General features: G+C 46.0%; 1 protein-coding gene across 3 annotated transcripts in view; it reads left to right on the forward strand.

Moving 5' to 3' along the window:
* LOC121698048 (partitioning defective 3 homolog B-like) overlaps nt 1-12,775 on the forward strand; it is a 54,675-nt gene that overhangs the window by 14,798 nt on the left and 27,102 nt on the right. For 2 of the 3 annotated variants that reach the window (XR_006026682.1, XM_042079762.1), the window contains exons 2-3: nt 4,315-4,401; nt 9,337-9,609. The gene's annotated coding sequence lies outside the window, so the exon portion shown is untranslated. Of the gene's footprint in view, nt 1-3,760; nt 3,791-4,314; nt 4,402-9,336; nt 9,610-12,775 lie in introns of all 3 variants that reach the window. The other variant, XM_042079763.1, reaches the window with a different exon arrangement.

Here is a 12,775-nt window from a genome sequence, read left to right on the forward strand (position 1 = left end):
TGCGTGTGTTCGTGCGTGTGTATGTGTGCGTGTGTTCGTGCGTGCGCGTGTTTCTTTGTCAGTCTGCTTTCTTGGATTGATGTCAGTGTCTGTGCCGTGGGCTCTGTATGTTCTAGGGCTAGGCTACCCGTTGTTTTAGTGTCTTTGTGTGTGTGTGCATGTGTCTGTAAGAGATGTTGGACAGCAGAATGTCTGCATTTACGGTTCCGTGTCGAGTGTGCCTGCTCACCAGAGAGGAGAGGAGAGGAGAGGCCAAAGCCGAAGCCATAAGCAGCCTGGCCAGCAGAGCTGAACTAATGGCTTAATTACTTTACAGTCATTCATTTATTTATAGGCCTACTCCGCTTATATACATCACTGGCCTCCGTGTATCTGAGTGCATCGATTGGCTCCCCCGTCATACTCCACATGTCTGACTGTATCTGTCAACTAGCTATTGATTCTGTCAGACTGTCTCTATCGGTCCACTCATGTCCTTCATCATCTCACTACCATCCTCATCCTCGTCCGTTTGTCCACCCTAGACTCAGTTCAAGTGCCTATTTGAGTGTGACCACTTACATTTGCGTGTATGTGTGCTTGAGAGAGCAAGTTTGCTGTGGTGAAGCACTTACATGTATGTATGTATGTATGTATGTGTGTATGTGTGTGTGTGTGTGTGTGTGTGTGTGTGTGTGTGTGTGCATATGCCTGTCAGAACTCATGTGTGCATGTGTTTATGTTTGAAAATACTGTATATGGGTCAGAGTGCATATGCATTTCTGTGTGTCAGACAAGTGACTGAATTAGAGAGCACACATTTATGTCATAGTCGTGTTTGTATGAGAAATAAGTGCAGATGTTTATTGTGTGTGAGACTGAGCGCAAGGGCATAATGTTTACGCTATATATGTGTTCAAGTGTGTGAGAATTAATGCATATGTCAGAGAGAGAGTGCGCGTGTGTGTGTGTGTGTGTGTGTGTGTGTGTGTGTGTGAGCGAGAGAGGGAGTATGAGGCGTGCATGTGTGGTGCTAGCGGTTCATTGCCATGCAGACCACGGTTTGGGGGCTGTAATGAGAGAGCGGAGAGCTGGCAGGCCCGCTCGCATGCAGACGCTGGTATTAGATAGCTCCGGCCTAATGAGATAAATACAGTCATTAAGAGCACCGGGGGGCGGACAGGGGAGGGGGGGGGGGGGCGGGGTGGCAGAGGTGCTCCACAAGCTCGCTGCTGCTCTATCCCACACACATGCGCACACACACATGCGCACACACACACACATGCACGCACACACATGCACACACCCACAAACATGCACGCACACACATGCACGCACACACATGCACACACCCACAAACATGCACGCACACACCCACAAACATGCACACGCGCACACACACACACACACGCACATGTACACACCCACACATATGCACATACACATGCACAAACACGAACACACATGCACAAACACGAACACACATGCACAAACACGAACACACATGCACAAACACGAACACACATGCACACACACGCACACACATGCACACACACGCACACACATTCACACATGCATGCACAAACACGCACACACATGCACACACACACACACACACACACATGTACACACCCACACATATGCACACACACATGCACACACACACTGATACATGCACATAAGAACATGTGGACTCTCCTTCTCACACTTACATGTGTACATATTTACACACACACATATGCATGTCCGTGGGGTGGATGTGTGTGACTGACCTCAGGCAGTTCCCAGATCAGTGGTAATCACTCAAGCAGTGGGCTTTGCGCTGGCTTTACCTGCAGCTTTGGGCATCAAGCTGTTAAAACGGGCATGCTAATGTTTAAAGCCCCTTAACATGTTAGGGGTTTTGGAATAATGGGACTTTAATATAGAACACACTGTAGATCCTTTAGAGAGTTGGCAGGTTCTGAGAATCACTCAAAAGAGCTTTTATTTAAACCGTGCATGCTTGAAACGAGGGAGCAGATGTGGCTGGTTTCTCTATAGAAATAAGCTCAAAGAAATCAAAACACTGTACTCTCATGATACACTTTTGCGTGAGAAAAAGTGAAACGATTACTGTCATACTAGACATACCCAAATCAAAGGAAGGGTAAATCTAACTATCGTTCTTAGGCAGGACTCTGTTCGTACAGTATATACTCTACAGTAAGTAGTGTCGTTTTACAGATGGAGGTAGTCTCCATCTCTAACTCCACCTGCTCCAGGGAGAGAATGTCTGTCTATTACATCTAATGAGGTACATTTACTCTAGTGGTGAGACTAAGGCCCAGACTGTGCGAGATCAGATTCCTTTTGCTCAGTTGTCGCTAACAGAATGCAGAGCAAATAAGGATTTTGTTGGCTGATAATGTGTGAAATTGCATGTCTAATATGCTCTTAAATATACATTTTCAATTTGAATGCATCATAACTCTAACATGACATTATATAATTAGACCGTAGCTTGACAAGACAATGGAATGGGTGTGTGTCTGTCTGCATTGCACCTTCTATTCTGACATGTTTTGTACTTTTCTGATGTCATTATGCTATATCTGTTACATTCTATCCTCATATGTATCTGTGTGAGTTTTTACTTAGTTATTCGTTTAGTTTCTTTGTGTCTCTGACCCTCTGTTTTAACGGTCTGACAGTCTGTACCTGGCTGGAATTAAGTAGTTATCAAGTATGGCTGTAGCTGTGTGATGTCAAAGCCACACACACACACATACACACACACACGCACACACACAGAGGGAAAGAGAGAAAAAAAGAGTTTTGTGGTTACTATATGGATTCCCTTCACACACTTGCCATCATTTTTAATGACAGCACTTCACACACACTTCCTCTTTCATCAGGCACCTTGACAGACGTGTGTGTGTGTGTGTGTGTGTGTGTACATGTGTGTGTGTGTGCGTACGTGTGTGTGTGTGTGTGTGTGTGTTGGCCACAGTGGATGATGCAATTTTCAACCAGGGATGTCTAACAAATGCAATACACCTAGACACTGATCTTTGCACAAGAACTGTGCTGCATTGTGCGCTGACTGAATGTTGTCAGGGGGGATCTGTGGGCTAATAGGTGTGTGTTGTATGATTTGCAAGTGATGCAAAGCTAATTTGAAGTTTGCAGGGAATCAATAATGGAGCAGGTACCACACTTGGAGAAAGCAGCTGGTGTGTTGTTCATGCACAAAGACTTTCAAGACATACACAGCATGTACATGCAACATACAGTACATCCACACACACACACACACACACATGTACTTCATGCTGGGTTAATGAAACCAGTCGGAGTTCTTCCCATGCATTACCCCAGCACTGAACCAGCACTGAACCAGCACTGAACCAGCACTGAACCAGCACTGAACCAGCACTGAACCAGAAAGTCTCTCTCTTTTTATTCATTCTTTCCTGTGCTTTCTCCCCCCCCAGATCCCATTTAATTCATTTATCCATGTCTCAATGTCTTCCTCTCTTTGTCCTTTTCTCTCTCTCTCTCTCTCTCTCTCTCTCTCTCTCTCTCTCTCTCTCTCTCTGTCTCTCTCTCTCTGTCTCTCTCTCTCTCTCTCTCTCTCTCTCCGTTTCCCGCTCTCTGCCCCATTCACCATTTTATGCGGTCTTAATATTTATGTGTGTTTTTTGTGTCTCTGTGTATATGCATCTCTCTCTCTCTCTCTCTGCCTCTCTCTCTCCCTCTCTCATTTCTCGATCTCTCTGTCCCACATGAGGAACAGTGAGCACCAGGCTTCTGAACAGGAGGATGTGTAAGTTGTAAAGGCTTTGCCCAGAGCATGCCCGGGTATCTGAGTCCAATCAGTGCAAGCCTTCAGAAGGGTTAGAAGTGTCTCCTGAAGATTTGGTGCACCAAGGATGTCTTGTGTGCACACACATACAAGAGTATGTGTGAGTGTGTGTGTGACAATGAATAAGTGTGTGTGTGTGTGTGTGTGTGTGTGTGTGTGAGTGAGCGAGAGAGAGAGAGAGTGAGTGAGTGCACACACATACAAGAGTCTGTGTGAGTGTGTGTGAGAGAGAGATGAATGTTTGTGTATATGGGACCTAATCTCTGCGGTGGGGCTGGGGTGATTTTGGGGGAGCTGTGTGTGTGTGTGTGTGTGTGTGGTGGTGTTCTGGTGGCTTCTGCTCTGCTGCCTAGTAGGGATGCTGGAGGGGAGCTTTGAAGGATGCCACCTTGGTGAGATGTTAAGGCTCTTCTCTCTCTCTCTCTCTCTCTCTCTCTCTCTCTCCATCTCTTCCTCCTTTTCTCTCCCTCTCTCCTTTGTTCCAGGTTCGGGAAGAAAAACAAAGACAAAGCTAAAGGCAAGCTTGATGCTCTGAGTGAGGAGGAATTGGACCGCAAGACTGAAGGCTCAAGGTAAGGAGGCATGCCTGTGTGTGTGTGTGTGTGTTGTCTGTGTGTCTGTGTCTCAACACTTCTGGAGTCTCTTTTGGGCAGGAAGCTGATAGACATGGTCTCTGGGACAGACAGGGAGACACACACACGTGCACATACACTCTCTCTCTCTCTCTCTCTCTCTCTCTCTCTCTCTCTCTCTCTCTCTCCTCTCTCTCTCTCTCTCTCTCTCTCTCTCTCTCTCTCAAAAATTCAAATTCAAATTCAAATGGTGCTTTATTGGCATGACAAATATGACACTTGTATTGCCAAAGCAATTGTTACATAAAAGTACAGTATCAGGATCTAAGCAATTATACAGGTATATACAAGGGAAGGGGTACATGGACAAAGTGTAAAGGAATTTTTTTTTTTTTTGTTTTTTTTTTTTTTTTTTTTTGGGGGTCTGTGTCTGAGTACAACATATCAAGTTCTGAGTGACTCAACATAGGCAACAAACTTACAGACATACAATATATCAGGGCACAAATCTAAAGTGGACTGCGTAGAAACTTCAAGTATGGTACAGTATATACAACATGGGGGGACTTTGTTGAGTTAGTGTATGTGGCTGTGGCTGTGAGAGAGGGGGTGTGTGTGTCACATGTACATGCATACAAAATCACTCAGTGTCTCTCAGCTGGTGACAGGCAAGGACATATTGGGCAGCAGTAATACAGCTGTCTGTGTCTTCTCCCAATAGGTATAGTATTTTTTTCAGGTTTGGTAGGTCATAGAAATCAGGGATTTTTTCTTTCATTTTTGGGAAGTATTTATTGCGAATTTGGGAAGTATTTATTGCAATTTTTGGGCATTCAGTTAAAAAGTGTAATTCGGTTTCAACAACATCATCTCTGCACTGCTGGCATAGACGCTCGTCTTTTGGAAGCCATGTCTTTTTGTGTCTTCCTGTTTCTATGGCTAAACGGTGTTCACTGAGTCTGTATTTCGTTAGTATGCATCTCAAATTTGTCTCTTTTTATTTTTGTTAGGTAATGTGCAAGTGTATATTTCCTGTTTAGGGTCAGATAGCATTGCATTTTGCTTTGGGATTGTGTTTTAGATTGCCAATATTCGTCATAAATGTCTTTTAGGTTTTGGGGGGTTTGGTTAATCCAAACATTTTGTGTGGATGTGGGCCTGGTATTTGGCCTTTAAAGTGTTGGATGTCTCTGGAGGAGGGTGACTGAAGACCAGGTTGGTAGGGGAGTTATCTTTGCTCAACTCTTGGTGTTTCAGGGCTTTATAGTGGAATGAGTTTGGGTCACTCAGACTTACATGTTTGATGAACTTGTTTGCCCTTTTCTGAATTTTTATCAGGAGAGGGTATTGGCCTAGTTCTGCCCTACATGCGTTATTAGTTGTGTGCCGGTGGACTTTTAGAATGGCTTTACAAAATTCAGTATGCAGGATCTCAACTGGGTGTTTTTCCCATTTATCTAGGTCCTGATTTCCAAGTGGGCCCCACACTTCACTGCCATAAAGGGCAATTGGTTCTATTACTGATGAGAACAGTTTTAGCCAGATTTGGATTGGAATTTCAAAGGGAATTTGTCGTCTTATGGCATGAAGAGCCCTGCGTGCCTTGTCTCTTAATTCATTCACTGCCATGTTGAATGATCCTTTATTATTTATTCTAAGGCCTAGGTAGGTGTAATCTTGTGCATGTTCGACTTCATTAGGTCCTAATCTAAATATGGGTTGACTTCTCCGGTATCCGGATCTTTTTTGGAAGATTAATATTTTTGTTTTATTTGTGTTAACAGCCAGGGCCCAGGTCTGGCAGAACTTTTGAAGATGGTCTAGTTGAGTCTGGAGTCCCTTTTTTTGTGACAAGATCATCTGCAAAGAGCAGGAATTTGACTTCACTGTCATGTAGAGTTTATTCTGAGTGATTTTTCAAGTATGCTGGCTAGCTCATTGATGTATATATTAAATAAAGTTGGACTTAATGAGCAGCCCTGTCTCACTCCACGTTCTTGGGGGATGAGTTGGGTTCTTTTGGATCCTATTTTGATGCCACACTTAGCTCCTGAGTACATAGATTTTACAATGTCATATGTTTTTTCCACCCACACCGCTTTCAATTAATTTGTAAAATAATCCATGATGCCAAATGGAGTCGAATGCTTTTTTGAAGTTGACAAAGCATGAGAATATTTTGTTCTGGTTTTGAGTATGTTTTGTCAATTAGGGTGTGCAAGGGTGTATATGTGGTCACAAGTGCGATAATTATGTAGGAATCCAATCTGGCTTCTACTCAGGACACTGTGTTCCATAAGGAAGTTTTGGAGCCGTAAATTAATAATACTACAGAATACCTTTCCTAGGTTGCTGTTAACACATATGCCCCGGTAGTTGCTGGGGTCAAATTTATCTCGCTCTTGAAGATGGGTGTAACTAGTCCGTAGTTCCAGATATCTGGGAAGTAACCCACACTCAGGACAAGATTGAGTAGTTTGAGCATGGCCATTCTGAACTTACTGTCAAGGGATTTTAGCATCTCATTTAAAATACAATCAAGTCCATATGCTTTTTTAGGCTTCAGTTTGTTAATTTGGGTTAGAAGCTCCTGCTCTGTGATGAGGGAGTCGAGTGGATTTTGGTAGTCTTTCACTGAGGACTCTAGGCTCCGTAATTTAATTATTATATTTTCTTGGTCCCTGCTTTGGTCTGATTCCACTTTCTTAAAAAGGGTTAGGAAATGGTTCGTCCAAATTTCTCCATCTTGAATCACCAATTCTTGGTTGATTCTTCTTCTCTCTCTCTCTCACACACACACACACACACACACACACACACACACACACACACACACACACACACACCCTCTGTATTCCCTTCTCCTCATAAGGAGCCTTATCAGTGCTGTAATTGTGTTTGGAAATTCCATCTGGATCCAATTAAATCCTCTGCTAAGCTGTCTAGATGCCTCCTCTCACCCCGCCACCTCACTCTGTCACACACACACACACACACACACACACACCCTCCCTCAAAGCCCCTCAGAAGGTTTGGCCTTCTCACACTCTCACACACACACACACACTCAGTGGCCATTTTTTTAAAGAGAGACATACCTTTCAGGACAATATGTTTCCCAGACGTACAGCCCTCCTAGTTAACCAATTATGAGCCCATCTCTCCCCTGCTGTCCTGTGTGTGTGTGTGTGTGTTGTCCTGTGTGTGTGTGTTGTCCTGTGTGTGTGTGTTGTCCTGTGTGTGTGTGTGTTGTCCTGTGTGTGTGTGTTGTCCTGTGTGTGTGTGTTGCCTGTGTGTGTGTGTTGCCTGTGTGTGTGTGTTGCCTGTGTGTGTGTGTGTGTGTTGTCCTGTGTGTGTGTGTTGCCTGTGTGTGTGTGTGTGTGTGTGTGTTGCCTGTGTGTGTGTGTTGTCCTGTGTGTGTGTGTTGCCTGTGTGTGTGTGTTGCCCTGTGTGTGTGTGTGTGTGTTGTCCTGTGTGTGTGTGTTGCCTGTGTGTGTGTGTGTGTGTGTGTGTTGCCTGTGTGTGTGTGTTGTCCTGTGTGTGTGTGTTGTCCTGTGTGTGTGTGTTGCCTGTGTGTGTGTGTGTGTGTGTGTGTGTGTGTTGCCTGTGTGTGTGTGTTGTCCTGTGTGTGTGTGTTGTCCTGTGTGTGTGTGTTGTGCGTGTGTGTATGTGTGTGACTGCAGCGCTGGGTGGGGGTTCCCGGGACTGATGGCTGATGGGAAATGCTACAGGGCTGGGCTCTTGTTCTTTTTGTCTTTTTCTTCCTGGTTATTCTCTTCCTCCATTTCTTTTCTTTCTCTCTATGTTTTTGTCTCGTTCTGAGGATGGGGATTGAGAAACGAGGGAATAAGCATCTCTCTCTCTTGCTTTGCTTCTATCTATTTCTCCTCACTCGGGTTCAATGGTAGCTTCTTCACTCTGCTCTTAAATCTCTCTGTATTTCTCTCTCTCTCTTAACTCCTCCTCCCTCTCTCTTTCTCTCTATTTCACTTTTTCTCTCTCGCTCACTGTCTCTCTTTTAGTTCCTCCTCCCTCTCTCTCTCTCTCTCTCTCTCTATTTCACTCTGTCTCTCTCTCTCTCTCTTAATTCCTCCTCCCTCTCTCTTTCTCTCTTAATTCCTCCTCTCTCTCTCTCTCTCTCTCTCTCTCTCTCTCTCTCTCTGTAGTGGCTTTCTCTACCTTTCTAGGTTTCTGTCTGTGGGCAGTCCTCAGGGAAGTCGCAATGCAGTTGGGCTCTCAGTGTCAGACGCACACACACGCACACACACACACACACACACACACACACAGACATCACTCGTACTTAATGGACTGATATAGTCTATTGGTGCTGCCTGGTGCCACACTCCACACATTGAAACAAATGCAGATGAGACTGATGCGTCCTGAGATCCTGCTGGATATTCCCGCAATTAGCATGCTGTATGTTTGTGTGTGTGTGTGTGTGTGGTGTGTGTGTGGTCCCTCACAGGAGCTGGGCGAACAGAAATAAATGATGTGTCGCGTTTCAGTTGGTTAGAGGTAATTGTGCGGAAAAAGCAGTGAAAACATTGTTACTTTTCATTATTACGGTGTCACACAGGGCCTCTAGTGAGCACTCCGATGGGTTTCGCATAAATCACAGCAATTCTCACCACACACTGTTCAAATGATGGGCTTCTCATTCCTTTGCACAGCACTCATTGGCTTTGTCAGGTGCAGAGCGCTTTGATTAGCGTAGCATTCAATTCTGCTTCCCTTGAGGTTACATTAATAATAGCACATTTTTTTTAATGTGGTTTTCTAATTGGACTGCTACAGATTTAGACATCTAGGTGTTTCATGTCTCTCTTGCCAATGGAACAGTTACAGTATGTCAGGATGAGCGTAAGCTAATGAAGAGGCTCCATCTATTCTGTGGCACGTGTGTTCATGAATTTATTTATTTTTGGACAGGAGTGAGGTGGACAGCCCCACTCCTGACCGAGTGTTGCTGCCGGATGTGGAGGACGACGATCTGGACCCCAACTACGCCCGCATCAACAACTTCCGCAGCCCCCTGTGTCCACCGCCGCTGTTGCCCAATCCCCTTACCTGGCCCACGCCCCCTCCCCCACCCTCGCCCATGTCCACTCACACAGCCGGGAGTCGTCCAGTGAGGACCCGCGCGAGGGGCCTCTACGCCAAAGTCAACAAGCAGAGAGCCCCACCCCCAGCAGTGACGGACAGGTGAGCGACCAATGAGAGACTGACTTTAAATTTTCAACTTTTATTCTTGTAAAACCCCTGAGATCTCAGCTAGTAGACTATGATGAACTTGAAATTGGACTTGGAGGCTCCTGAAGCTCCAAGCTCTCCGGTCAGAACACTGGACATAGTGTCCAGTTACCAAACGACCACTAACATGACCAATTCTTAAAGATATGGACCCTTTCAAGAGAGTTCCATTATCAGCATCATAGTTGGCCCCACAAGACTTCCATTTTAACATTCCATATGTTATCTTAATGCAGAGGAAGTAGATTGGGACCCAAATAGAACGTTCAAGCATTGTTTTTGTTTACCTTGTTGAAAGGGTCCATACGAGCCTTCTGATTCTTTTCTCCCCAATCAGGCTCTCTGTAGAGCTCTAACATAGACACACTTGAGTCTAGACGGCTCTGGCACTCTCTAGTGTATTGGCTCCGGTAATTAGCCGACGTGCGGCTCCAACACGCAGTCCTCCCCGGACCCCGGGCTCTTCCGGGTGGGGAGAAAAGTGGGCTGGTGCTCCTGGAGCGACCGGCAGGCAGTCGCCACAGCAACCCTGTCAGCGGCCGCATCAGTCAGTCTGTCAATGGCGGGTGTCTCTGAAGTGGAATAGTGTGTGTCTGTATGTGTGTGTCCGTGTCTGTGAGCCTGTGTGTGTGTGTGTGTGTGTGTTTGTGTGTGTGTGTGTCTGTGTGTGTGTGTGTCTGTGAATGTGTGTGTGTGTGCATGTGTCTATGTGTGTGTCTCTGTGTGTGTGTGTGTGTGTGTGTGTGTGTGCATGTGTCTATGTGTGTGTCTCTGTGTGTGTGTGTGAGTCTCTGTGTGTGTGTGTGATGGAGACACCTCTGGTCCCTTGCGCACAGGGTGTGGAGTTTCTCACTAATGAAAGCCGGCCCTGACAGATCCTGTGAAGTCCCACTCTTTCTCTTCCTCCATCCTCACTTCCTTTGTTTCTCTCACTGTTTCTTCCATCAGCCGCCCTCTCTCTCCCTCTCTCCCTCTCTCCCTCCCTCACCTTCCCTCTCTCCCTTCCTCCCCCCCTCTCTCACTCTCGCCCCATTCTTCCTCTGCCCGTGATGATTGTGTCTTCTCTCTCTATGTTATTTCGATGGTTAATTACCCAGCTCTCGTCTCGTCTCCTCTCTTTCTCTCTCTCTCTCTCTCTCTCTCTCTCTCTCTCTCTCTCTCTCTCTCTCTCTCTCTCTCTCTCTCTCTCTCTCTCTCTCTCTCTCTCTCTCTCTCTCTCCACTCCTCTCCTGCGGTGACACCGGTGGCGGCGCGGCGCGGTATGGTGTGACGTGAGATGATGTGCAGTGCTTGGCTGCGTCTCGCGGGGGCTCTTTGTCTCGGCTGGCTGTTTTAGCCATAATAGATGGCTAATGCGTGTCCGCGGCGCTAACACATGACACGGTGGAGAGGGAGGCCTAATTTACTCGCCTCTAAGAAGAGCCCGCTCACACACAGGGGCCTGACTCACACACAGAGAGACTGAACCATGGATGAGAGGTGTGTGTGTGTGTGTGTGTGTGTGTGTGGGGGGTGTGTGTGTGGGGGGGGGGGGGGGGGGGTGGCGTGCATTTCAGTCTCCATTAGGGAAGTTTTTTTTTTATTAAGCTCTCTTTTTACACACACACACACACACACACACATAGAGAAGGAGATAAGTTTGTTTTTGTGCGTCACCTCAAATTCAAAGTAGTGAAGGATGCTTGGTAATTTAGACTATGGCTGCACATGATATAATTGTATGTGTGAAATTTGTTTTGCCCCCTTTAGTGTTTGTCTAGTCACATAACTGTGTGTGTGTGAGCGTGTGTGAGCGTGTGTGAGTGTGTGTGAGCGTGTGTGAGTGTGTGTGCGTGCATGTCACAGGCCCTCCACTGTTGGAGTGAGCCCGGGGCTCTTTTGACGGCCATCTGCATAATTCCGCGGCAGACATTTTCATTAAGTCTTCCCTGACAGGTGTATTTAGAGATGCACGTCACATTTGATTACACGGCGTCGCCGCGGCGACCTGTCGGACGGGCCCGCCTGCCGTTGTCAAATTTCATTATGCAACTTGTCCTACAGGCCAGGAACAGAGGATGAGAAGAGTGCAGGAGAAGGGGAGAGAGAGATGGAGAGAGAGAGAGATGGAGAGAGAGAGAGATGGGGAGAGTAAAAAGAGAGGGGGGGAAGAGTAGGAGGAGGAGGAGAAGTGCTTTGCTGTTAAGTTCTGCTCCCCTGCGGCAGGTAGAAGGGATCCTTTTATCAATTTCTGCACATATTTTGACTTTTCAGCTGTCGTAGAAGGTGTGTGTGTGTGTGTGTGTGTGTGTGTGTGTGTGTGTGTGTGTGTGTGTGTGTGTGTATTTGCTCTGACTGGCACCTTTTATCATCTGTCCAGAGGCAATGTACTCTCTGCAAACGAATCACTCTCTCTAGCAAGACTGCCTTTCTTCCTTGCACACACACACACACACACACACACACACACACACACAGACTGACAGAAAGGAAGATACAGACTGAATAAAGGCGCTATGTCTGATGTGTGATCACACACATGTGTCTACCCACAATCACATTCTGTCACATATACACACACACACACATACACACACACAGACACACATACACACACACACATGGTGTATCCCAGAGCATTTCCCTCCACTGAGCAGAATCAACTGTGTGTGTGTGTTAAATAAAGGGAACGTAATACCTTTAGCCTTTTCCTTAACCGAACTCTTGTTCTGTGACCAGTGAAAAGGAGCTGAAGGAGAGAAGCTTAATAAACAGGTGATGAAAACGTGCTGCCATTTGGGCCTGATTCTTCTCTTTTTCCCCCTCCCTCTCCACTTCTCTCAGCACCATCCCTCTCCTTCACTTTAGCGCTTCCTCTCCCTTTCTCCCTTAATCCCATTCTTCCCTCCTCTCCTCTTTCTCTCCCCTCTTGTGTCATGTTCTCCTATAGACCCTTTCAACAAGGTAAACAAAAACAATGCTTGAACGTTCTATTTGGGCCCCAATCTACTTCCTCTGCATTAAGATAACATATGGAATGTTAAAACGGAAGTCTTATGGGGCCAACTATGATGCTGATAATGGAACTCTCTTGAAAGGGTCCATATTCTCTCTTTTTTCTCTCTAACTCATATGGTCA

Source organism: Alosa sapidissima, chromosome 23 (assembly GCF_018492685.1).
Source record: "Alosa sapidissima isolate fAloSap1 chromosome 23, fAloSap1.pri, whole genome shotgun sequence".
In the NCBI taxonomy this organism is placed as follows: Eukaryota; Metazoa; Chordata; class Actinopteri; order Clupeiformes; family Clupeidae; genus Alosa; species Alosa sapidissima.